The 23,766-nt window shown below is 44.6% G+C and overlaps 2 protein-coding genes across 2 annotated transcripts in view; one reads left to right on the plus strand and one right to left on the minus strand.

Annotated features, from left to right (window-relative positions):
• The window catches only part of nell3 (NELL (neural EGFL like) family member 3), an 81,952-nt gene extending 60,795 nt beyond the window's left edge, over positions 1–21,157 (minus strand). The window contains exons 1-2 of the mRNA XM_068013901.1: positions 21,083–21,157; positions 9,197–9,259 (exon numbers count right to left, since the gene is read on the minus strand). The gene's annotated coding sequence lies outside the window, so the exon portion shown is untranslated. The remainder of the gene's footprint in view (positions 1–9,196; positions 9,260–21,082) is intronic.
• The window catches only part of apbb1ip (amyloid beta (A4) precursor protein-binding, family B, member 1 interacting protein), a 156,288-nt gene continuing 139,695 nt past the window's right edge, over positions 7,174–23,766 (plus strand). The window contains exon 1 of the mRNA XM_068013909.1: positions 7,174–7,309. The gene's annotated coding sequence lies outside the window, so the exon portion shown is untranslated. The remainder of the gene's footprint in view (positions 7,310–23,766) is intronic.

Genomic DNA, 23,766 nt, shown 5'->3' on the forward strand with positions numbered 1-23,766 from the left:
AACCAGACATTTTTTTTCACCTTGATATCTTGGTATGTGAAGTACTTCTATGCAAATTGCGGTGGCCATTTAGCTGCTAGCAGGGATCATTTTAATCAGTTTTCTGTCTCCTGCTTTCTTATTAAAGTTTAATTCAGGTGTCCAATCAACAGATTAAAAAAAAATATCATTTGTCATTGCACATGTTCATGACACTGGCAAAATATTCGAGTATGCTTTGTGTCTGTACTGCCTTCTATACATTTGTCCAAGGCAGTGAATGAGCAAGATGGTAGAAAGAAAGTTAAAAACAAAACTTGTTCTTTTTTATTGGTTCCTGTGATGTGGGCAACACTGTAAAGCTGTATTTGCAGTCCATTCCTAGTGTCCCACAGGCATTAAGAATCAACTGCATAGTGTAGGACTGGAGTCACACGCAGGCCAGACCAAGTAGGGTTGTCTGGTTCTATTTGCAACTTGCTGTGGAGGTATTCTGAACACTTTGTCTCCAGGAATATTTAACCCAGTCCTGCCCTTCTTTGAGCCAGGTCTCCATTATATAGCCACAATGTCATATTTCCACATGTCAATCTGCGCCTGTAACTCACCAATCTTTTTAGCAACACTCTGTGCATTCACATACATGCACAGTAACCCTGATTTAGACTTTATTACTTTCTCCCTTACTCTGACCCCACCTAATAACGTACTATTCCCTACTCTAGTGTAATTTCTTCCAGTAATCTGTGCACCTTGGTATTCCCCTCTGATATTTCCCTCTGGTTCCCACACCCCTGCTAAATTAGTTTAAACCCTCCATAATAGCTTTAGCAAATCGCCCCGCAAGGAAATTTGTCCCAGCTATGTTCAGGTGCAGCCTGTCTGGCCTGTACAGGTCCCAACTTCTCCAGAACTGGTCCCAGTGTCCCCGGAATCTAAAGCCCTCCCTCCTGCACCATCTTTCCAGCCATGTATTCATCTGCACTATCCTCCTATTTCTATACTCACTTGCACGTGGTACTGGGAGTAATCTGGAGATTACTACTTTTGAGGTCCCGCTTGCTAATTTCTTACCTCGCTCACTAAGCTCTTTCTACAGGACCACATCCCTCTTCCTACCTATGTCATTGATACCAATGTGGACCACGACTGCTGGCTGGTCACCTTCCCCCTTCAGGGTGCTCTGCAGCCGTTCGGTGATATCCTTGACCCTGCACCAGGGAGGCAACACACCATCCTGGATTCATGTCTGCAACCTCAGAAACGCCTGTCTGTTCCCCTGACTATTGAATCTCCTGTCACTTGTGCTCTTCCAATCTTTCAAAGTATCCTGGAGTTCCCACATAGAACAGGATGTGCACTCCTGAGGTTCAAGCAGTCCTGCCGTTCCTTTATCTATTATTTAATAACCTCACTACAGTGGCGCAGTGGTTAGCACCGCAGCCTCACAGCTCCAGGGACCCAGGTTCGATTCTGGGTACTGCCTGTACGGAGTTTGCAAGTTCTCCCTGTGACCGCGTGGGTTTTCGTGGGGTGCTCTGGTTTCCTCCCACAGTCAAATACTTGCAGGTGATAGGTAAATTGGCTGTTGTAAATTGCCCCTAGTGTAGGTAGGTGGTAGGGAATATGAGATTACTGTAGGGTTAGTATAAATGGGTGATTGTTGGTTGGCACAGACTCAGTGGGCCAAAGGGCCTGTTTCAGTGCTGTATCTCTAAATAAATATAAACTTCACTAATTTTTATCAACCTTATTAATACAGATAAACTCTGCTCATACTTAATACACCTTATTAGTAGTAATAAACCTTACTTTAAAAATAAAGAAAGATAAGACACACCAGTTTATTCCCTAGTTTAGATAAAATAACTCGGAAATACTCACCAGCCAATCATCTACCTACTTTCCTGTGATGTAACACCTCAATTTTTCTTTCTGAATGCTGGTTCTGAACCTACAGACTGCCAGCAGCAGCAGCAGCAGCAGCGGCAGTTAGCCCCACTCATCTCTCACCCTTTCCAGCTGCTCTCTCAGTGAACTCTTGCTCTGTCTCCTGGACTCGTTATGCCCCGTTCTGCTCCCGCTGTTTTCCGCCGCTCTCAGGGAATTCTCTCTTTCTTTCTCCTGGGCTCTTTATGCCCTGCTCAGCTCTCAGTTTCCCACCACATTGAAGGAACTCTCACTCTCTATTTCTCTATCTCCTGGGCTCTTTATGCCCTGCTTGTTTCCTGCAGTTTCCCGTCGCTCTTAGGGAACTCAGAGAAACTGAAGAATAGCGATTCTCAAGCAGAGAAATGGGGGTGGTGTTTATCCAGCAGGCAGAAGGTTGAGTGTTTATCCAGCAGAGAAAAGGAGGATGAGTTTCTCCCGCCCAACCGAGCAAGCCTGGGTAGAGATTGCAGAGGAGGTTAGCAGCCATGGGGTCACCTAATGCAACTGACCTCCTGCTTTTGCCAAAGTGAGTGCTCCATACCACTCACCTTTTTGGAGATTGCATGTGACTATACAGGAGGATGCACAACATGAGAGGGGAGCACTATTACAGTGATGGCAGAGGGACGAGGTTAGGACAGATGCATGGAGGCATCTTGGCCACAGACTACCTTCCTTCATAGCTCACCCCCATTAATTCCCCTGACAGCATGTCAGCATGGGAGATATCAGATCCCCCAGGAGGGGACGAGAGTATGACACTAGCAGAACCGTCATGTTAATCTCTTTGCCAATCTCTACTATCTCCATCCTTCCTCTCACAGGACAAGAGGACCCACAATAGGAGGGAAATGGCCTGGACTGGAGGATGAGTCCCTGATCTGCATACTCTCACCATGGCCAAGGAAGAGGCTTTGGAACTGGTGAAGACCTAGGGCGGTCATGCAATTTTGGACGGGGAGACTGGAGTCCCTGTGCAACAGAGTGAGGACTGGCCTCCATCGACATACTCATTAATTATGGTGAACCACATAACATATGGTTGACATGACGAGATCTGCACAGCCTAACCCACACATGCATGTTCTCTCATGCAGGTCAGCGTGCACAGGAGACCACAGCTACAAGGGGACAGTCGTCCACCTCTGAGGAGGAGGACAACTCAGAGGGAACAACATCCCATGACTGTCCTGCACCTTCCATCAGTGCAAATGCTTTCATATCAGTGGGTTCCTGCTCGGTTGTAAAATCAGGGTCACAATCAGCTGGTTGAGGCTGAGACAGCTGAGACCTCTGAGAGTCGGAGGTCTGTGGGTGGCCAGGTCCATGCTGAGCCCCAGGTTGATAACGAGTCTCTAGTTTCGATAGCACAGGGCATGCTGGAGTTGCACAGAGAGGTAAGGCGACATATGGTGGAGATGCCAAAGGCCATGCGCAACCATGAGCGGACAATCAAGGAGTCCATCCATGCTATGAGTGCTGCCACATCTCAGGCGAGTGAGCACATGGCTTCCTCCATTGAGAGATTGGGGGGGTGACCCTCATGGAGAGCCAGATTACACAGACGCACGCAGACCTGCAGACCTCCCTTGGCCATGAGCTTGACACAGCAGTGGCAAAGCGAGAGAAGAAACAGGAGCCTAGAGACTTCTCCCCCCCTCCCCCCCAACCCCAACTCTCGTCCTTCTCTGGTGAGCAGTGAGGTTCAAGTGAGCCTTGAAAGAGAGGAGGGGAGACTGTCATGCTTGCATCTGAAGGAATCCAGCAGTAGCCCTGAACCCCATGGCCCACGTGGCCTGACTGTCAGGGTTGGTCCGGTAGTGCACAGTTGCCAGCCCTCTTGAATAGGGCATTGGTCACCTCTTTGATGCAGTGGTGAGCTGCTGCCTGGGAGACCCCACACATGTCCCCGGTGGATCTCTGAAAAGAAACAGATGCGTTGATGTTCAGTGTAAGGTGATCTCCAGCGCCAGTGGCACGGGTGATGTCCAAAGCCTTTAGGTTGCAACTCATCCTACAGCAGGGCATATAAGTCAGTGATGGCCTCCCTGGAGAGCCGTAGTCTTTGTTGACAACGGCGTTCGGACATTTGGAGGTAGCTGATCTGAGTTCAGTGCATCCTCTGGTGTACATGGGCATTTCTTGATCTAGCAGGCTGCTGTGGCTCTCGTCGTGGAGCTTCACGAACAGGTGCAGCTGCCTCTTGGCCCTCCTTCCATTGGAGGCGCCTCATCATGCATGAGACCCATGCTAGGTGACCTGTGGGCCTGCAGATCGCTGTTGATGCAGAGTTGACCCTGCCTTGGCAACTGAGCTTTTGACAATTCTCTCAATGGGGCTCAGAGGCCAACCTTGTTAATGTCCTACCCTTTGTTCCAGCAGTGTGACCGAACAACCACATCACACAGCTGTTTGGTAACCCAATACACCCCCCCCCCCACACCCACACTGAACCCTTGCAGAGCCCCCCACACCCACACTGAACCCTTGCAGAGCCTTCCACACCCACACTGAACCCTAGCAGATCCCTGAGAGCCTGAACTCCCTTGCAGTTCCCCAAGACATCGAACCTTCTTGCATTGCCCCCGAGGCCCTGAAAGCCCTTGCATAGCCCACAGCAGCACATTGCACAATGGCCTCCGAACTCCTCTCTTCCCCTATGCAGCAATGCTCAGGACAGCTTCCCCATTGCATCAATATGGCCTCTTGCCTTGGTGCCGCCAGGTTTTAATGGTCGTGAATCTGAAGGCATGTGACTGCCGCCCATCGTTCACACATTCGAGAGCTTATCATAAAATGCAATTATATTTAATTATATTTATTAAATTATATTTAAATGCATTCAAAAGAGCAATTTAGAAATTCAAAAAAGTCTCCCGTCGTGTCTGGGCATCAATGCCACCATGGTGCTTTCCCGCTGTTGACGAAATCCAGAACCAACATCACGGCATCGAATTTCTGGACGGATGGCTCCAATGCAGTTCTCTGTCCCCCCGCGTCACCATACCCGCCTTAAACGGCCGCACTAAATTCTATCCCGGTGAAACACTGGGCACAAGTGTACTGTTGCTAGGGTGGGGGCAAGTATAGTGCAGGTGCCAGCTCATCAGAGAGTGATGTCACACATGATCTGCTGCAGGGGACTTAGAGGCGGCCTTCAGCATGCCAGGCTACGGAAGAAGGGTATACACTATGAAATGCATGGTGCACTGGGAAGCCTGCCAGAAAGCCTGCAGTTTGACAAATTTATTAGAGTTTTTTGAGGATGTAACTAGTGGGTTAATAAAGGGGAGCCAGTAGATGCAGTATACCTGGATTTCCGAAAGGCATTTGATAAGGTGTCATACAAAATGTTAATAGGCAAGATAAAGGCTCATGGAGTTGGGGGTGATATATTAACATGAATTAATGGACAGGAAGCAAAGAATAGGGTTAAATGGGGCATATTCAGTTGGCAGGCAGTGAATAGTGGAATGCTGCAAAGATCACTTCTGGGGCCTCAACTCTTTACAATCTGTCTTAATGACATAGACAAAGAGATGAAGAGTAATATTTGCTGGTGATTCAAAGGTAGGTGGAAATGTAAGCTGTGAGGAGGACACAAAGAGCCTGCAAAGATCTATAGACAGGTTAAGTGAGTGGGCAATTAGATGGCAGATGATGTATAATGTGAGGAAGTATGAGGTTATATAATTAGGAAAGATGAATGTTTTTTTAAAATATGAAACTTCTAAATGTTGATGTTCAGAGAGATTTGGGTGCACTCCTACAAGGAACACAAAAAGTTACGCATGCAGGCACAGTAAGCAATTAGGAAGGCAAATGGTATGTTGGCCTTTATTGCAAGGGATTGGAGTATAAGAATAAAGAAGTCGTTCTGCTCGTCCTCCTCCTGCTCCTCAGCTTCTCATCTAATAGGTCGGGGCAAGGGCTGTACCTCATGATGGCGAGATTGTGCAGCATGCAGCCTACCACCACGAATCTTGAGGCATGCTTAGCCTAATACTGTAGGACTCCTCCAGAGTGGTCCAGGCAGTGGAATTGTTGCTTCAGCATGCCAATGGTCTTCTCTATCACATTTGTGTGGCAACATGGCTTTCATTGTATACATGCTGCACACATGTGTGTGAGTTGTGGACTTGAGCCATGTCGTCAGCAGATAACCCTTGTCTCCCAGTTTACCATGGTGGCTCAGATTCAGCTGGCACAGCAGATGATGCAGAATGAAGGCATCATGACTGCTGCCAGGATACTGGATATTGACCTGCATGGTGCGCTGCTTATCGTCACACACCAGCTGGACATTGATGGTGTGGAACCCCTTTTGGTTCCGGTGCATGGCAGAGTTGGCATGTGGCATCTGCAAAGCAATATGCATGCAGTCACTGGTACCCTACACCATGGGGATGCCTCCAAACCCTGCAAACTCTCATGCTAACTCCGCCTGTTTGTCTCTGACAAGAGGTAATGAAATGAAGTCATTTTTCTTTGAATAGAGAGCCTCAGTGACCTCCCTTATGCAACAGTGCAAGACAAACTGTGAGATTCTGCAAATATCTCCAGCGCTGGTCTGGAAAGAGGTGGATTCATAAATAAAAGTCACCGCCATGTTCATCTTCACAGTCACTGGCAATGCAGTCTTGGTCCTGCTCTCAGGTTGGAGTTGTGGCTGCAGCAAACAACGATGGAAAGTACCAGAGACATGTAGAATTGTAGCAACACCTTGAAAATATCAACCAGAAACTAACCTGTAAGTAGTTGATGATCTCATTAAATAGCACTGGTGGTTGTGGCCTTATTGCTGCTTAACATATGTTAATGTATGAGCTTAAGAGAGGATGTCAACTGAGGCAATGAACTGCAAAATGGCAGCGCTGGTATCAAATTGGCATTGTACACTGATTGACATCACAATCTGCCTGCTCTGCATACTTCCAGAGGCATTAACTGTGTGCGCATTTACCAGGATGGCACCTGGGACACTTTGCATCAGAAGTGTGCACACATGGATGCATTTCAAAATAATAATGACACTTATGCTGCCCAAACATTGGACGCTGCCGAGCCCAATTTTTCCCCAGGAGACTATAAAATTATAACAAGCAAGGAAAGAAAATACGTCTTCAAGAAACAAATTGATTTAATTAAAGGGAAACAATCGCAGTTAATATTGTACCTCATCCAGTAGGTGGCATTTGGAGGTTTCTTTCCAATTTACATAAAGGTTTACACTGAATATTTAGAAGACTTCCGTTAACGCAGGAAACACATATCACCAGTGAAAAGTGATAGGCACTTAGATTGTCTCAGACTCAAGCTACTGGATGTTGAATACAATAAAATTGTTGCCCACTGAAACAAATTTGTAATTGTTTTGAAGTTCTGAAAGCATTCCAAGGTGAGTTGTGATCAATTTCAAATGCTACTAATACATTTTTCTAAGTAATCTTGGCGTCCATGTTAGCACATGCAGCTAGAAAGTAGTCCGTAAGTCAGATTTAACTCAGATTCCAGTTACTGGAATTGCTTGTTGAGAGCTTTATCATGTTTCTAATGCAGTAACTCAAATAATGAAGATTCATAGCAGGAAAGTAAGCGATATCATAGCTCGGAGAACTTATTTGGTATAACGTTAACTTCAAAAATATGTTTTACTCAAATTGTCAGTAATTTAAATCATCTTGCAGCCAACAGTGTAAAAAGGTGACAATGACAGTATGAAACATTTCTTGGTTTGGTGTTGGTTTTCTTTAGGTTGCTTTGAATTTCCTAATAATTGTAACTTGTGTGAAAGAATTCCAAACCAACTCTGTTGATGTTGCAGAAATTCTTCAATTATCATTAAGTAACCCGATAAAACATTCAAAAATATCAACCTGACCATGCTGGAGACCAAATGATCAATGATTTAAGTTTTCAATTGATATTTTCATATGATGTGCTGCAGCTTTGTTCTTTTTAATGATAAGACAGTGGTAATTATTGGACTTTGATATCTCTCTGAACTGTAACTGTTCTTGCAACCATAAACATGGGACCTCCTCATTTCTTGTGATTGGACAAATTTAAAAATTTTTTTCATCTCATAAAGCCCAATTTAGCATAATTTCTGTGCATACACTGTGAATATGCATGTTGGCATATGTATTTAGCTGAATTTCCATTTACTTTTCTTTGTTTAGAAATAATGCATAAATTAAATTTTGTGAACCTACTGTACAGCTTTTTTATGCGGCACCTACAGGGGAGGCAAGTGTATACTCAGTATACACAGCCTGCTGTTTGGGGATCAAAGTAATTTAGCAGCAACCCCAAGGCAACACACAGGAGGCCTGCCTAAGTAAAATGATGATCTTGCAGGGCGAAGTTTTGAAGCGAAGCTGTTACTGTTAATTTGTTCTCCTTTTCTATGTTGGCCCACCCTTTCCTTTTTGGGACCAGAATCTGATGAAAAGGGCTAATGCAATGCAGACAAGTAACTATAACCAATTTTTAGGGTAGCACATTACAGGAAATTTTATGGGAATATTGGACCTAAGTTAGGACATCTAATGTGTGGACACATAAATTTTAAAGCACATATTGACCAACACAAGACAATCAAGAATGGCTGAAATGAACCAGTGGGCAGAGAGAAAGACAATAGTCTTGATAATCAGCAATTTTCTCATGGGCCTTAATTTTAAAAGTTTTAACTCAGAGAAGGGTTGGGATGTGGGTATAGTGTGCAGTGGGTGGTGGGTGGCAGTGAGGCAAGTGCAGAATGTACCCTCTGTCCTAAGTTTCAGGCTGGCGTATTTTAACTGTTGAGTGTCATTTGAACACTATGGGTCCACGTCCTGCCCAGAACGGCAGGAAGAGGGCACAGGGCAACTGTTGACAGAGAAAGATTGCATGGCATTTGCCACGCACAGGCTTGCTGGTAATTGGCATGAAGGGTCCTGTGGGAGGGAAGTGCAGGAGTTGCAACTTTCCTTGTGGGTTCTGCTCCTCTTGTCCCCACAAAAGAAAGTTTTACACGTACCTTGAGGGCCTCTTTGTTCTTCCTACTAGCTCTTGATCGGCTTGAGCCTGGTAGGAAAGTTAAGGGTGGCAGCTTCCCCACTCAGACCCAAGTTAAAATACAATTATGGTCCTATTGTTGTCATAGGACCACGAATAATATAAATATATCAGACACCCACCTGATTTAAGCTGACATCTCGTCCACCTGCAGAACCCTGAAGGTTAAGGGAAATGTTGAGTTCTAAGCAGATAAATGAACTGCTCATTGTTAACCACCTACCTGCCCTGTTTCCGCGGAGGGTGGGGTCAGGGTTAAAATTGATCCCTTTGTGTTTGTCCTTTTCTGACAAAAAATGAAAGCATTATGATTATTTTGAAATATCTATACAATGGGCACATACAAAAATGAAAATAACTCCTTAAGTTCATTCTTGTGAAATTTTATCCCACAAAATTATCTAATTTGAGGTATATAAATTATACAAAGTCTGTAGCCATAGAGATCTTGAATGCTGTACTTGTTTCCAGGCTGTTTCAGATAGGCAATGTTTCCAGTGTTACTAGGTGAATACATAGACATCAGATGCTTGAACTTACTGTTTGCAGTATTACCATGTGAACAATTAACATTTTAAGGGAGACAATAACCCATTTAAGAAAAACAGGCTAGTGCCTACTAAAGTAGCAGCCAGAGGCATGTCATACAAACATACCAAGTGCTCATGTGGTAATATTGGCAACAGTATTACTAGGTTCAGATCTTGATCAGGTGTCAGCACTGTTTTAGAGGAGCAACTACACTGCCTTTGTTGCAATGTTTTTTGTGTGGAAGTCTGTGAGCACTGTGCCTTGGCCACTAGGTGGGTTGTTAGTTTATTTATTTATTTTATTTAGAGATACAGCACTGAAACAGGCCCTTCGGCCCACCGAGTCTGTGCCGACCAACAACCACCCATTTATACTAATCCTACACTAATCCCATATTCCTACCACATCCCCACCTTCCCGATATTCCCCTACCACCTACCTATACTCGGGGCAATTTATAATGGCCAATTTACCTATCAACCTGCAAGTCTTTGGCTGTGGGAGGAAACCGGAGCACCCGGCAAAGACCCATGCGGTCACAGGGAGAACTTGCAAACTCCACACAGGCAGTACCTAGAATTGAACCCGGGTCACTGGAGCTGTGAGGCTGCGGTGCTAACCACTGCACCACTGTGCCACCCCATTGTAGGAAGTTTGTTCGGCTGACTAGTTGGATCAAGCCTCTTGTATTTGTAAACTAATTTCTAAAATGTCTTTAGAAACATTGGGGTAGATCTTTCCTTTATGCAATAGTGTAAACAGGTGCTAACAAGTCAGCAGCCCATTTCAATGGTAATAAAAATTAGAAGAGAGGTCTAACAGGCTGCCAACTTGCCAATTGCGCAAAGTCAAGATCTACCCCATTCTGTGCTCCAGCACAATGATTATTATAAGTTTTTTGACTAGGGAAATTGGTTTTACACCAGTGGACTGAATGTTGCATTTTGTTCAATTTACTTGCTCACGAATAGATTCTCGTGACATTGTTGTAATGTCAGTTTGCACTTTAGGAGGACTCTCTCATCAACTGTTCTTTTTTTACCTAGTAAGTCTGATCAAAATACTGCTTTCACACAATCAGAGCCAAATAAGCAAAAATTGTGAAGATTTTCTCTCACTTCTTGTGGAGAAAGTTTGGGCTGTTGCATTGGTACATTTAGTTGCTATGCCTGACTGTTAATTTGTTTTAAAATTGTTCATACAGTAGTGACAGTGACATATGTATTCTCCTCCTCCCATCAAGTCCATTGGTAAATCACAATCTCAACCCTTCACTAGATCACTGCACTCATGTTTGAACCTAGTGGGGGGCATTGTCGATGAGGATCTGTCATTCTAATGTCCTTTAGGGAAGGAAATCTGTCGTCCTTACCTGGTCTGGCCTACATGTGACTCCAGATCTACAGCAATGTGTTAACTCTTAAATGCCCTCTGAAATGGCCTAGCAAGCACTCAGTTCCAGGGCAATTAGGGATGGGCAATAAATGCTGCCTAGCCAGTGACACCCACATCCCATGAATGAATTAAATAAATTCTGGATAAACCTAACTAAGGGGCAAGATCCTTTTCTGCTTTGCTTAAAATAACAAGCATTAAACATATATTACACACTGTTACTTCATTACATACATTTTAAAAATATGTATTTAATCTATGGAGTTAATCCATAGTTTGCTAGTTCATGAATTTTACCACCAGCATTGTAAACCAGAGCAGCAAATTATAATTAGATTTATTCTGAATGACAGATCCCCCACTACTTAGTTCAAAATGTAAGACATTTTTTCTTTTTATTTGTCTGTTTCTCTGAAAGCCTTGATTTTAAAATAAGTGGTGTTTAATTTAGGATGGTACTTCTTATAAATTGTACTTAGGGTGGGTGGTATGTCTTTGATTTCAGCTCCCAAACAAGGGCCACTTTGTGTTGATCTTGATTCAGAATTTTCCTAATTGTCGGCATCAAGTTGCAGACCTTGCATCAAATTCCTCTCCACATCTTAACGAACAGTTGGCAAGAATATGGTTACACTACATAACTGAACTTCCTCATATTGGTTGGCGTCCATTGCAGAAATGTTGGGGGTAAATTTTCACTTCTGCTGCCCAGGCGATAATCTGGCGGAGAGGGTCACCCATCTGTTGTAGAATGCTCCCAATTGATTTCAGTGGGGTGAAAAGCAGGCAAATTCACCAACAGACAGGCAATCCACTTTGTCATGTTACCACCCAGTCGGTGAAGGTGAACATTTACCCCATGTAACTGAAGATAGCTACCAGACAAATCCGTAAAGCAGCTGTGGACAGCCCGAGATGGAATAAAGATTCTTTCCTCATAATCAGTTATGAAATAATTGTATCTTTATTGTCAACTTTATTTTTATCGAAGCTTACTGAAATACAATATTTTGGGAGTGACTATTTCGTTGATATCAGCGATAATCTGTTGAGCTGTAAGAACCAGTCAAAAACTCAAATAAACAGCTTCCAACCTCATAGTCCCACAACCCCGGACAGCCCGCTTCTACCTCCTTCCCAAAATCCACCAACAGGACTGTCCCGGCAGACCCATTGTGTCAGCCTGCTCCTGCCCCACTGAACTTATTTCTTCCTATCTTGACTCTATCTTTTCTCCGCTGGTCCAGTCTCTTCCCACCTACATCCGTGACTCTTCTGACGCCCTACGTCATTTTGACAATTTCCAGTTTCCTGGCCCCAACCACCTCCTCTTCACTATGGACATCCAATCTCTCTACACCTCCATCCCCCGCAAGGACGGTTTGAGGGCTCTCCATTTCTTCCTTCAACGGAGGCCCAACCAGTTCCCATCCACCACTACCCTCCTCCACCTGGCTGAACTTGTTCTCGCATTGAACAACTTCTCCTTCAACTCCACTCACTTCCTTCAAGTAAAAGGTGTTGCTATGGGTACCCGTATGGGTCCTAGTTATGCCTGTCTTTTTGTGGGATATGTCGAACATTTCTTGTTCCAGTCTTACTCAGGCCCCCTTCCCCAACTCTTTTTCTGGTACATTGATGACTGTATCGGTGTCGTTTCCTGCTCCCGCCCCGGACTGGAAAACTTTATTAACTTTGTTTCTAATTTCCACCCTTCTCTCACCTTTACATGGTCCATCTCCGACACTTCCCTTCCCTTCCTCAACTTCTCTGTCTCCATCTCTGGGGATGGGCTGTCTACTAATATTCATTATAAGCCCACCAACTCCCACAGCTACCTTGACTACACTTCTTCACACCCTGCCTCCTGTAAGGACTCCATTCCATTCTCCCAGTTTCTTCGACGCATCTGCTCTGATGATGCTACCTTCCATGACAGCGCTTCTGATATGTCTTCCTTTTTCCTCAACCGAGGATTCCTCCTTATTGTGGTTGACAGGGCCCTCAACCATGTCCGGCCCATTTCCCACACCTCTACCCTCACCCCTTCCCCTCCCTCCCAGAACCATGACAGGGTTCCCCTTGTCCTCACTTTCCACCCCATCAGCCTCCATATCCAAAGGATCATCCTCCGCCGTTTCCGCCACCTCCAGCGTGATGCCACTACCAAACGCATCTTCCCCTCCCTTCCCCTGTCAGCATTCCGAAGGGATCGTTCCCTCCATGACACCCTGATCCACTCCTCCATTACTCCCACCACCTCGTCCCCTTCCCATGGCACCTTCCCCTGCAATCGCAGGTGGTGTAATACTTGCCTATTTACCTCCTCTCTCCTCACTATCCCAGGCCCCAAACACTCCTTTCAGGTGAAGCAGCGATTTACTTGTACTTTCAATGTAGTATACTGTATTCGCTGCTCACAATGTGGTCTCCTCTACATTGGAGAGAACAAACGCAGACTGGGTGACCGCTTTGCTGAACGCCTCCACTCAGTCCGCAAGCAGGACCCCGAGCTTCCATTTGCTTGCCATTTCAACACTCCCTCCTGCTCTCATGCTGACATCTCTGTCCTGGGATTGCTGCAGTGTTCCAGTAAACATCAACGCAAGCTCGAGGAACAGCATTTCATTTACCAATTAGGCACACTACAGCCTGCCGGACTGAACATTGAGTTCAATAATTTCAGAGCATGACAGGTCCCCCATTTTACTTTTATTTTTAGTTATTTTTTTCTTTTTTCTGTTTTTATTTTTTTCGTGTTTATTTTATTTCATTTCATCTTAATTTGTTCAGTTTGCTTACCCACTTTTTTTTCATGTTTGCACTTGCTGCTGTTCAATATTCAGTCCGTTAACACCCTATCTGTACTAACGCTTTGTCTTTCAACACACCATTAACATATTGTTTGCCTTTGCTCCACGACCTCCTGGTCAGCTATTCTGTGACCTTGTCCTATCTACACCTTCTCCTTTGTTATCTCTTGCCCCACCCCCACTTTACTTGCTTATAACCTTTCACATTTCTAATATTTGCCGTTCTGAAGAAGGGTCACTGACCTGAAACGTTAACTCTGCTTCTCTCTGCACAGATGCTGCCAGACCTGCTGAGTATTTATAGCATTTTTTGTTTTTATTTCAGTCAAAAACTAAAATGGGGGAAAACTATAATCGTCATTTAAGTGCCCCATTGATTTTCTGTACTATCTCACAATTCACATTTTCTTTAATGATTTATATCACATGTTATATCCAAAACACTGTAAATACTGTTCTGTCATCCATTTTCCTTCTATTCCTGAACTTCAAATTTCATTTTGATTTTGCCAACAGTGCCATGTGGATCTGATTGCCCGTTTTCTTTAACCTCAGGAATGTGATGTGCCTTGCAACTACACTGAAATTTATTCCTTCTACATATGGTTAATATTATCTCTTGCCACCATTAAGGGAAAGTTCTATGTCGCTAAATATCTGGATGAGCGAGAGAATAGCTTGTACTAATGTCACTAACAGCTCATTACATTTCTGTCCACCTTTGTCAAAGGACAGTTCTGCAGTTTTATTCTGCAGAATAATAGTTACAGTGAAGCCACCATTCTCAGACTGAGGCTACGAGACATTCAACCACTAAATACTCTTGAACATTCTGCTATGTGCTCTTTCATCATACTCTGAAATTTGAACTGTGATTGGCAATACTTAGGTAGTGATTTACATTTTTCCAAAGACATTTGAGATTTAATTTGATCCAGTCCTGGCAAATTTGAGGAAGCTCCACAAGACACTTGGTTTGTGCCATCACTAACTGTCACTGCTCTTGACAGCAGAGCAGAAACATTTGCTAACATTGTTATTTGAGGAGCCTAAATACCTCTCAAAAAAGAAAGATGAGGTGTTTCATATTATATTTCAAATGAACAGTAAAGTAATATTGTTGTTTTTCTAAAATAGGGGACTAAAGGCATGGGGGAGGGGTGGGGGAGGGAGAGGGGAAGGACAGGGTTATGATTTGAAGACACATTTCCCAAAATTCTTTTTTCTATGACATGTGTAAGGAGATGTCTAGGCATCTACATAGTCATGGATGTTCCAATACAATACTTTAAAAATAAAGGCCGAGTTTGAAGAAACTAGGGGGGAGTTTTATGCTCTCCCCCGTCTCCACCCAAATTAAGTCTGTAAACAGCCTTCCTGCCCCACCGCCAATTGAGGCCCTTAAGTGGGCAATTAATGCCCCATTAAGGGCCTCATCCCGCCATGGCCAGTATTAGCCCAGCAGCAGGCGGGCCTGTTGTCGCACAGGAACCACGCCAAGCAAACCCGTAGGGATTGCTTGCTGGCTTCAGGAGGGGTCCCCCATTAAAAGGCACTTAGTGTCTGATCGAGGGACCCGGCATCAGGAAGGTGGGGGGGCCCGCTGAGAGCCACACCCTGCCCTTGCTGCCGATCCCTCCTATGCCCCCTCCCCACAACCCCCCCCGCCCCTGCAAAACCCCACCCTCCCTGACTTACTGGTGGCTTGGGACCAGTGCCTCCGGTGAGTCCAGTACCTGCAGCAGCCACCGCCTCTGCGGTGGTGCTGCCCAATGACAGAGCTGTCAGCCTCTGATTGGCCGACAGCTCTCAGCAGGTGGGACTTCTGTTGCCAGGGTCCTTAATCCCAGGGAATGCCCACCACTGTCCACTTAAGTGCCTAATTGGCATGTAATCCAGCAGGCCTTCCCCAGAGGAGGTGACCCGGGGCTCTCGCTGGTGTTTTAGCCAGTGGTCGAGTCCCCGTCACCAAGATAAAATCCCAGTCACAGTGACTGAATGACCTGAGTCTCTTCGACTCGGCTCTTGTCTCAATTCTGAACTGAGTGAAGCTTAGTTTCATATGTCCCACATGAACCAAACCAAAATAAAAATCATTTGAATTAGGAGCCCACATTTAGAGTTGAACCTTCTCAAAGGAAACGCAGAAAAGGAAAGTTTAAATTGTTCAATAGCCCAGAACAAAAAATGTTCCTAAGGTTCATGCAGTCTAAAGGAAATATATAATAGTGAAGAGGTTACAATTTTGTTTTTTTCATGATGTTTTAGGGAAAAACTCAATAACAAATAGCTTATTAGCCAGCACAGAAGGTTAGATTTCAGTGGCAATTATAATATTCATCAGACTGGTGCAAATAAAATTTGCTACTATTCCAATCTGCATTTGACTTCCCTTCAGGTAACCACATCCACTGCCACAGATGGTGAGTCTATATTTTACATTGTGTTTCCGGAAAACCATTTTGTGCCCGGACAATGTTCACAGCTTCAGTTTAAAAACCATAGCAAATTGCAGTACAGAACAAAACAATTTAACCCATTAGGCAGAATTTTCAAGCGCCCATGGAGGCAGGTCTGAAGGGGGGAGGGGATGAAAATGGGAGGGAGATCCCATCAGTTTGGCTTCACAGGATTCTGCAGGAGGAGGGGTGATAGAAGGACTGGTTTCCTGGCAGGCCACGGTGGGTAGCTAATTAAGCCCGTTTGAGGCATGCGGGGTACCCATCGAGCCTGGAGGCTGTCTGTGTCTAGGCATCGAAGCCAGAGGTTCCATTCAATGAGGAAGGGAACATGCTAATAAACAGCAACAACTGCGATCAGTGCTCATTGCTGTGGGGGCTTTCCCCCTTCTGTCCAATCGACCTAACCCTTTTGGTCCTTCTTATGTCCTCCATTTGTGGCTGGCGACCAAGAATGGAAATGTGTTATCATCTTTATTATTGATATCTTGCAATGTTTTCAACTTTAAATGTATTATCTTGATGGTGCATGTCATCCATTTTAAGAGTAACAACAGCTTGGATGCCATTCCAAATTGGAGACAAAAGCAAGCACTTGTACATGTACAGATATGCTCACTTCATATACTCAATTTTTATGTTGGTATACGTTATATTTTTATTTGGTATCCATAAGGTAGAGGGCAAGATACACAAGGAAACAATAATAATATTTAAACTAGCACTTGCCATGAAGCTTGATGATGACATTTCTAGACTGTTTGCTCTTCTCAATTAATAAAAGGAAATGTTAGATCAGGTTTTTACTTCAGATGTAATTAATCTTGCATTCAAGGCTGGAATATTTTTTAGATCAATTTGATACCAGGTGAGTTTAGTTCAAAAAATGCTTGAACTGGGAGCACGTTGGGCTGGGTGGTGGTGCAGGATAGGAAAGAAATTCCCACAGCGAGCTAAGTGTCCGGCCATTATAACTCCCGTGCCTTATTTGAAGAAAGCAGGTCAGACTTCCACTTCAAACCAGTGGGAGTGATGTCAGGACCAGAAGGTAGAAGAAAAAATTGGAGTGGAACCCTTAAGACGAACTGAACTCAAGGGAATATTTGCCAGCATAAATTTAGCACTGGGGAGGGGAGGTTAACAGCTGATTCTGGCTCTGGGATGGAGAAGCAAGGCCATGGTTGGAGACCCAAGTACTGGAGTTCTTCCCAGGCCCTGCAAGGATTTCATTAGAAAGTTACACTTTTTAACTCTTCTGGCCACTTTGTGACATCCTGCCATGGTTTGTCTGTTGGGGTTGACCTCATGTTGAGTTCCCAAATCCATTGTGGCACCAATGATGTCATGACGCTGTGATTTCCCAAAGTCAAATAGGCCCCTGTTTGCCAGTGCCAAGCAGGCCTCCCATGCCTGTTCTCAGGTAAGTTAAGATGTTAGGTGAGTTGGTTAGGTAAAGGTTCAGGGTGCTGGGACAGGAACATGGAAGGAATGCTGTGCTATCTTCCCTCCACCATCTGAACCTCTGCCCTCCCTGCCCCATGTCACTAATACCATTTCGACCAGGCAAAGGGTTAAAATCTATCCCGTTATGTCTAATCTAGAATACTGCGGTCACTGTGGTGAGGGGACAATTTATAGCTCTATTAATAGAAAAATTGTTAACACGTTTATATGTATCAAACTTATGAAGAATGTGTTCAGGACTTAGCAATAAATTCCACACAGAGGAAATCTTCCTACTGACTGCATAGAAAGATATAGCAACCAAAACATAACTGAAAACTTTGTCACAGTAATTATTTAATAATTGGCAAAAAAGAACAGTACAGCACAGGAACAGGCCATTCGGCCCTCCAAGCCTGCACCGATCTTGATGCCTGCCTAAACTAAAACCTTCTGCACATCCGGGGTCCATATCCCTCTATTCCCATCCTATTCATGTATTTGTCAAGATGCCTCTGAAACGTCGCTATGGTACCTGCTTCCACCACCTCCCTCGGCAACAAGTTCCAGACACTCACCACCCTCTGTGTAAAGAACTTGCCTCGCACATCCCCTCTAAACTTTGCCCCTCTCACCTTAAACCTATGTCCCCTAGTAACTGACTCTTCCACCCTGGGAAAAAGCTTCTGACTATCCACTCTGTCCATGCCGTTTATAACTTTGTAAACCTCTATCATGTCGCCCCTACACCTCCGTCGTTCCAGTGAAAACAATCCGAGTTTATCCAACCTCTCCTCATAGCTAATGCCCTCCAGACCAGGCAACATCCTGGTAAACCTCTTCTGTACCCTCTCCAAAGCCTCCACGTCCTTCTGGTAGTGTGGCGACCAGAATTGCACGCAATTTGTAGTATATATAAATGATTTGGAGGAAAATGTAGCTGGTCTGATTAGTAAGTTTGCCTAAGTGTGGCCTAACTAAAGTTCTGTACAGCTGCACCATGACTTGCCTATTTTTATACTCTATGCCCCGACCGATGAAGGCAAGCATGCCGTGTGCTTTCTTGACTACCTTATCCACCTGCGTTGCCACTTTCAGTGACCTGTGGACCTGTACGCCCAGATCTCTCTGCCTGTCAATACTCCTAAGGGTTCTGCCATTTAATGTATGCTTCCCACCTGCATTAGATCTTCCAAAATGCATTACCTCACATTTGCCGGATTAAACTCCATCTGCCATTTCTCCGCCCAAGTCTCCAACCGATCTATATCCTACTGTATCCTCTGACAATCCTCATCACTGTCCGCAACTCCACCAACCTTTGTGTCGTCCGCAAACTTACTAATCAGACCAGCTACATTTTCCTCCAAATCATTTATATATACTACAAATAGCAAAGGTCCCAACACTGATCCCTGCAGAACACCACTAGTCACATCCCTCCATTCAGAAAAGCACCCTTCCACTGCTACCCTCTGTCTTTACTCAGAGAGTAGTAGGGGCGTGGAACGTCCTGCCTGCAACAGTAGTAGTCTCGCCAACTTTAAGGGCATTTAAGTGGTCATTGGATAGACATATGGATGAAAATGGAATAGTGTAGGTCAGATGGTTTCACAGGTCGGCGCAACATCGAGGGCCGAAGAGCCTGTACTGCGCTGCAATGTTCTAATTCTAATTCTATGACCGAGCCAGTTCTGTATCCATCTTGCCAGTTCCCCTCTGATCCCATGTGACTTCATCTTTTGAATCAGTCTGCCATGAGGGACCTTGTCAAAGGCTTTACTGAAGTCCATATAGATAACATCCACTGCCCTTCCTTCATCAATCATCTTCGTCACTTCCTCAAAAAACTCAATCAAATTAGTGAGACACAACCTCCCCTTCACAAATCCATGCCACCTCTCGCTAATAAGTCCATTTGTTTCCAAATGGGAGTAAATCCTGTCCCGAAGAATCCTCTCTGATAATTTCCCTACCACTGACATAAGGCTCACCGGCCTATAATTTCCTGGATTATCCTTGCTACCCTTCTTAAACAAAGGAACAACATTGGCTGTTCTCCAGTCCTCTGGGACCTCACCTGTAGCCAATGAGGATGCCCTCATTGCAAAGATTTCTGTCAAGGCCCCAGCAATTTCTTCCCTTGCCTCCCTCAGTATTCTGGGGTAAATCCCATCAGGCCGTGGGGACTTATCTACCTTAATGCTTTGCAAGACACCCAACACATCCTCCTTTTTGATAATGAGATGACTGAGACTATCTACACTCCCTTCCCTAGGCTCATCATCCACCAAGTCCTTCTCCTTGGTGAATACTGATGCAAAGTACTCATTTAGCACCTCGCCCATTTCCTCTGGCTCCACACATAGATTCCCATCTCTGTCCTTGAGTGGGCCAACCCTTTCCCTAGTTACCTTCTTGCTCTTTATATACATATAAAAAGCCTTGGGATTTTCCTTAATCCTGTTTGCCAATGACTTCTCATAACCCCTTTTAGCCCTCCTGACTCCTTGCTTAAGTTCCTTCCTACTGTCTTTATATTCCTCAAGTGCTTCATCTGTTCCTAGCCTTCCAGCCCTTACGAATGCTTCCTTTTTTTTTTGACGAGGCTCACAATATCTCGCGTTATCCAAGCTTCCCGAAACTTGCCAAACTTATCCTTCTTCCTCACAGGAACATGCTGGTCCTGGATTCTAATCAACTGATGTTTGAAAGACTCCCACATGTCAGATGTTGATTTATCCTCAAACAGCCGCCCCCAATCTAAATTCTTCAGTTCCTGCCTAATATTGTTATATTTAGCCTTCCCCCAATTTAGCACCTTCACCTGAGGACTACTCTTATCCTTATCCACAAGTACCTTAAAACTTATGGAATTATGGTCACTGTTCCCGAAATGCTCCCCTACTGAAACTTCGACCACCTGGCCGGGCCCATTCCCCAATACCAGGTCCAGTACGGCCCCATCCCTAGTTGGACTATCTACGTATTGTTTCAAGAAGCCCTCCTGGATGCTCCTTACAAGTTCTGCCCCATCCAAGCCCCTAGCACTAAGTGAGTCCCAGTAAATATAGGGGAAGTTAAAATCACCCACCACTACAACCCTGTTACCTTTACATCTTTCCAAAATTTGTCTACATATCTGCTCCACTACCTCCCGCTGGCTGTTGGGAGGCCTGTAGTAAACCCCCAACATCGTGACTGCACCCTTCCTGTTCCTGAGCTCCACCCATATTGCCTCACTGCATGACCCCTCCAAGGTGTCCTCCCGCAGTACAGCTGTGACATTCTCCTTAACCAGTAATGCAACTCCCCCACCCCTTTTACATCCCCCTCTATCCCGCCTGAAGCTTCTAAATCCTGGAACATTTAGCTGCCAATCCTGTCCTTCCCTCAACCAAGTCTCTGTAATAGCAACAACATCATAGTTCCAAGTACTAATCCAAGCTCTAAGTTCATCTGCCTTACCTGTTATACTTCTGGCATTGAAACAAATGCACTTCAGACCACCAGTCCCGCTGTGTTCCGCAACATCTCCCTGCCTGCTCTTCCGCTTAGTCTTACTGGCCTTATTTACTGGTTCCCCCTCATTTATTTCACTTGCTGTCCTACTGCTCTGGTTCCCACCCCCCCGCCACATTAGTTTAAACCCTCCCGAGTGACGCTAGCAAACCTCGCAGCCAGGATATTTGTGCCTTTCCAGTTTAGATGCAACCCGTCCTTCTTGTACAGGTCCCATCTGTCCCTGAAGAGATCCCAATGGTCCAGATATCTGAAATCCTCCCTTCTACACCAGCTGTTCAGCCACGTGTTTAGCTGCACTATCTTCCTATTTCTAGCCCCACTGGCACATGGCACAGGGAGTAATCCCGAGATTACAACCCTAGAGGTCCTGTCTTTTAACTTTCTACCTAACTCCCTAAACTCCCCCGCAGGACCTCATCACTCTTCCTGCCTATGTCGGTACCGATGTGTACCACAACCTCTGGCTGTTCAACCTCCCCCTTCAGAATGCCCCCTGTCCGTTCAGAGACATCCTTGACCCTGGCACCAGGGAGGCAACATACCATCCTGGAGTCTCTTTCACGTCCACAGAAGCGCCTATCTGTGCCCCTGACTATAGAGTCCCCTATAACTATAGCTCTTCTGCGCTTTGTCCCTCCCTGCTGAACAACAGTGCCAGCCATGGTGCCACTGCTCTGGCTGCTGCTGTTTTCCCCTGATAGGCCATCCCCCCCAACAGTATCCAAAACGGTATACTTGTTAGAGAGGGGGATAGCCACAGGGGATTCCTGTACTGACTGACTGATCCTTCCAAGAAGAAAAAATAAAAGAAGGGGACAGTGATATAGCCTCAGTGGGTGGACTTTTATGAAATAACATTAGTTGAAGTAATTGGTTCCTCTTTTCCAGGCCAACTGAAAAAAGTTTGGAATTCTTAAGCAAATATGTCAAATTTACAAGCTGCGCCACAGATTATTTTACATTTCTTTCTACCTTGCTGTGTGACTGCTGAGGAAAGTGTGTGAAGGTGGTGGTGTAGTAGCAATGTCACTAGACTAGTGATCCATAGCTCAGGTTAATGCTCTGGGGGCATGGGTTCAAATCCCACCACAGCAGTTTGAACTCAATTAATAAATCTGGAATTTTAAAAAAAATGCTAGTCTGATGGTGACCGTAAAACCATTGTTGTAAAAGCCCATCTGGTTTGCTAATCACTGATGTCCTTCCTTTAGGGAAGAAAATCCGCTGTCCTTACCCGATCTCACAATGAGGTTGACTTTTAAATGCCCTCTGCAAGCCACTCACTTCAAGGGCAATTAGGGATGGGCAATAATTGCTGGCCTGGTCAACGATGCCCACATCCGACAAACCAATCAAAAAAAGTACTGACATAATTGATCTAATGGCCTCCTTCTGTGTTTTAAATATACATTGTTCTATGATAGACACAGTAGAAAGGGATTCTTAAAGGAGTGTAGTCATCTAGGACCAAGTGAGGATTTACCCCTAGATGGGTAATTTTGCACTGTGTTTGCAGCATGAAGCCAAGCTAGATAACAGCACAGGTTGGAGACTGGGCAACAACATTATAGGGCAAGAATCATTGAATCTCACAGCACAGAAGGAGGCCAATCAGCCCATTGGGTCGATGTAGTCTCTTTGAAAGAGCTTCCCAATTAATTCCACTCCCCTGCTCTTGCCTCATAGTCCTGCAGTTTTTTTCTTTTCAAGTATATATCCAATACCCCTTTGAAAATTAGAGCACCTTCTCAAGCAATGCATTCAAGATTATAATAACTTGCTGCATAAAAAAAATTCTCTTCACCTCCCCTCTGGTTCTTATGCCAATTATTTTAAATCTGTGTCAGTGGAAATAGCTTCCTCCCATCTACTCTATCAAAACTGCACGTCATTTTGAACACATCTGCTGAATCTCCCCTAAATATTCTCTGTTCTAAGGAGTACAATCCAAACTTTTCTAGCCTCTGCACATAATTGAAGTCCCTTATCCCTGATTTAATTCGAGTAAATCTCCTCTCCACTCTCTCCAAGGTTTAGTTCTCCCATTGTTTCTTTTTTCAAAATGTTGACAGGTCTTGTGTGTGTTTCCAGCATTTTCTGTTTCCATTTCTTTTTCATTTAAACTGAAGAAGTGATATTGTCAATCTCTGTTTTCCTACCATGCAATGCGTAAAATAATAAGGAAATCTTTTGCTTGTGGAGCTCAGTGAGATTGGCAAAGAGGAAGCCTGTGCACTTGCATGATAACATGATGAAATGTGTGGTGAAAGCAGAGTAGAATATACTTCCCCCACTCTTCTACTGAAATTCGGGAATCTCAATGGCTTGAAGCATTTCTCTTATCAGCTGTTATGCTGCAGTTTCAGACTTCAGCTCATAATTCTGACTGATGTTGACACAAGAGTTAATAAGGGAATTAGTGTGACCACGACTGACCTGAGCTTCAAGGACCAATTGTTCTAATTTACAAAACTGCTAAGAGAATGGTGTACCCAGTAATCCGTTGGGGTCTGGGACCATGTATACGAAGCTGGTAATATACTGATAAAAGATTATACTGAATGTTTTCTTCACATTGTGTGGTTAGGCCACACCACACCCAATTGATTCAAGGCGATGAAATAATT

The sequence above is a fragment of the Heterodontus francisci genome, chromosome 2 (genome assembly GCF_036365525.1).
Source record: "Heterodontus francisci isolate sHetFra1 chromosome 2, sHetFra1.hap1, whole genome shotgun sequence".
Lineage (NCBI taxonomy): Eukaryota > Metazoa > Chordata > Chondrichthyes > Heterodontiformes > Heterodontidae > Heterodontus > Heterodontus francisci.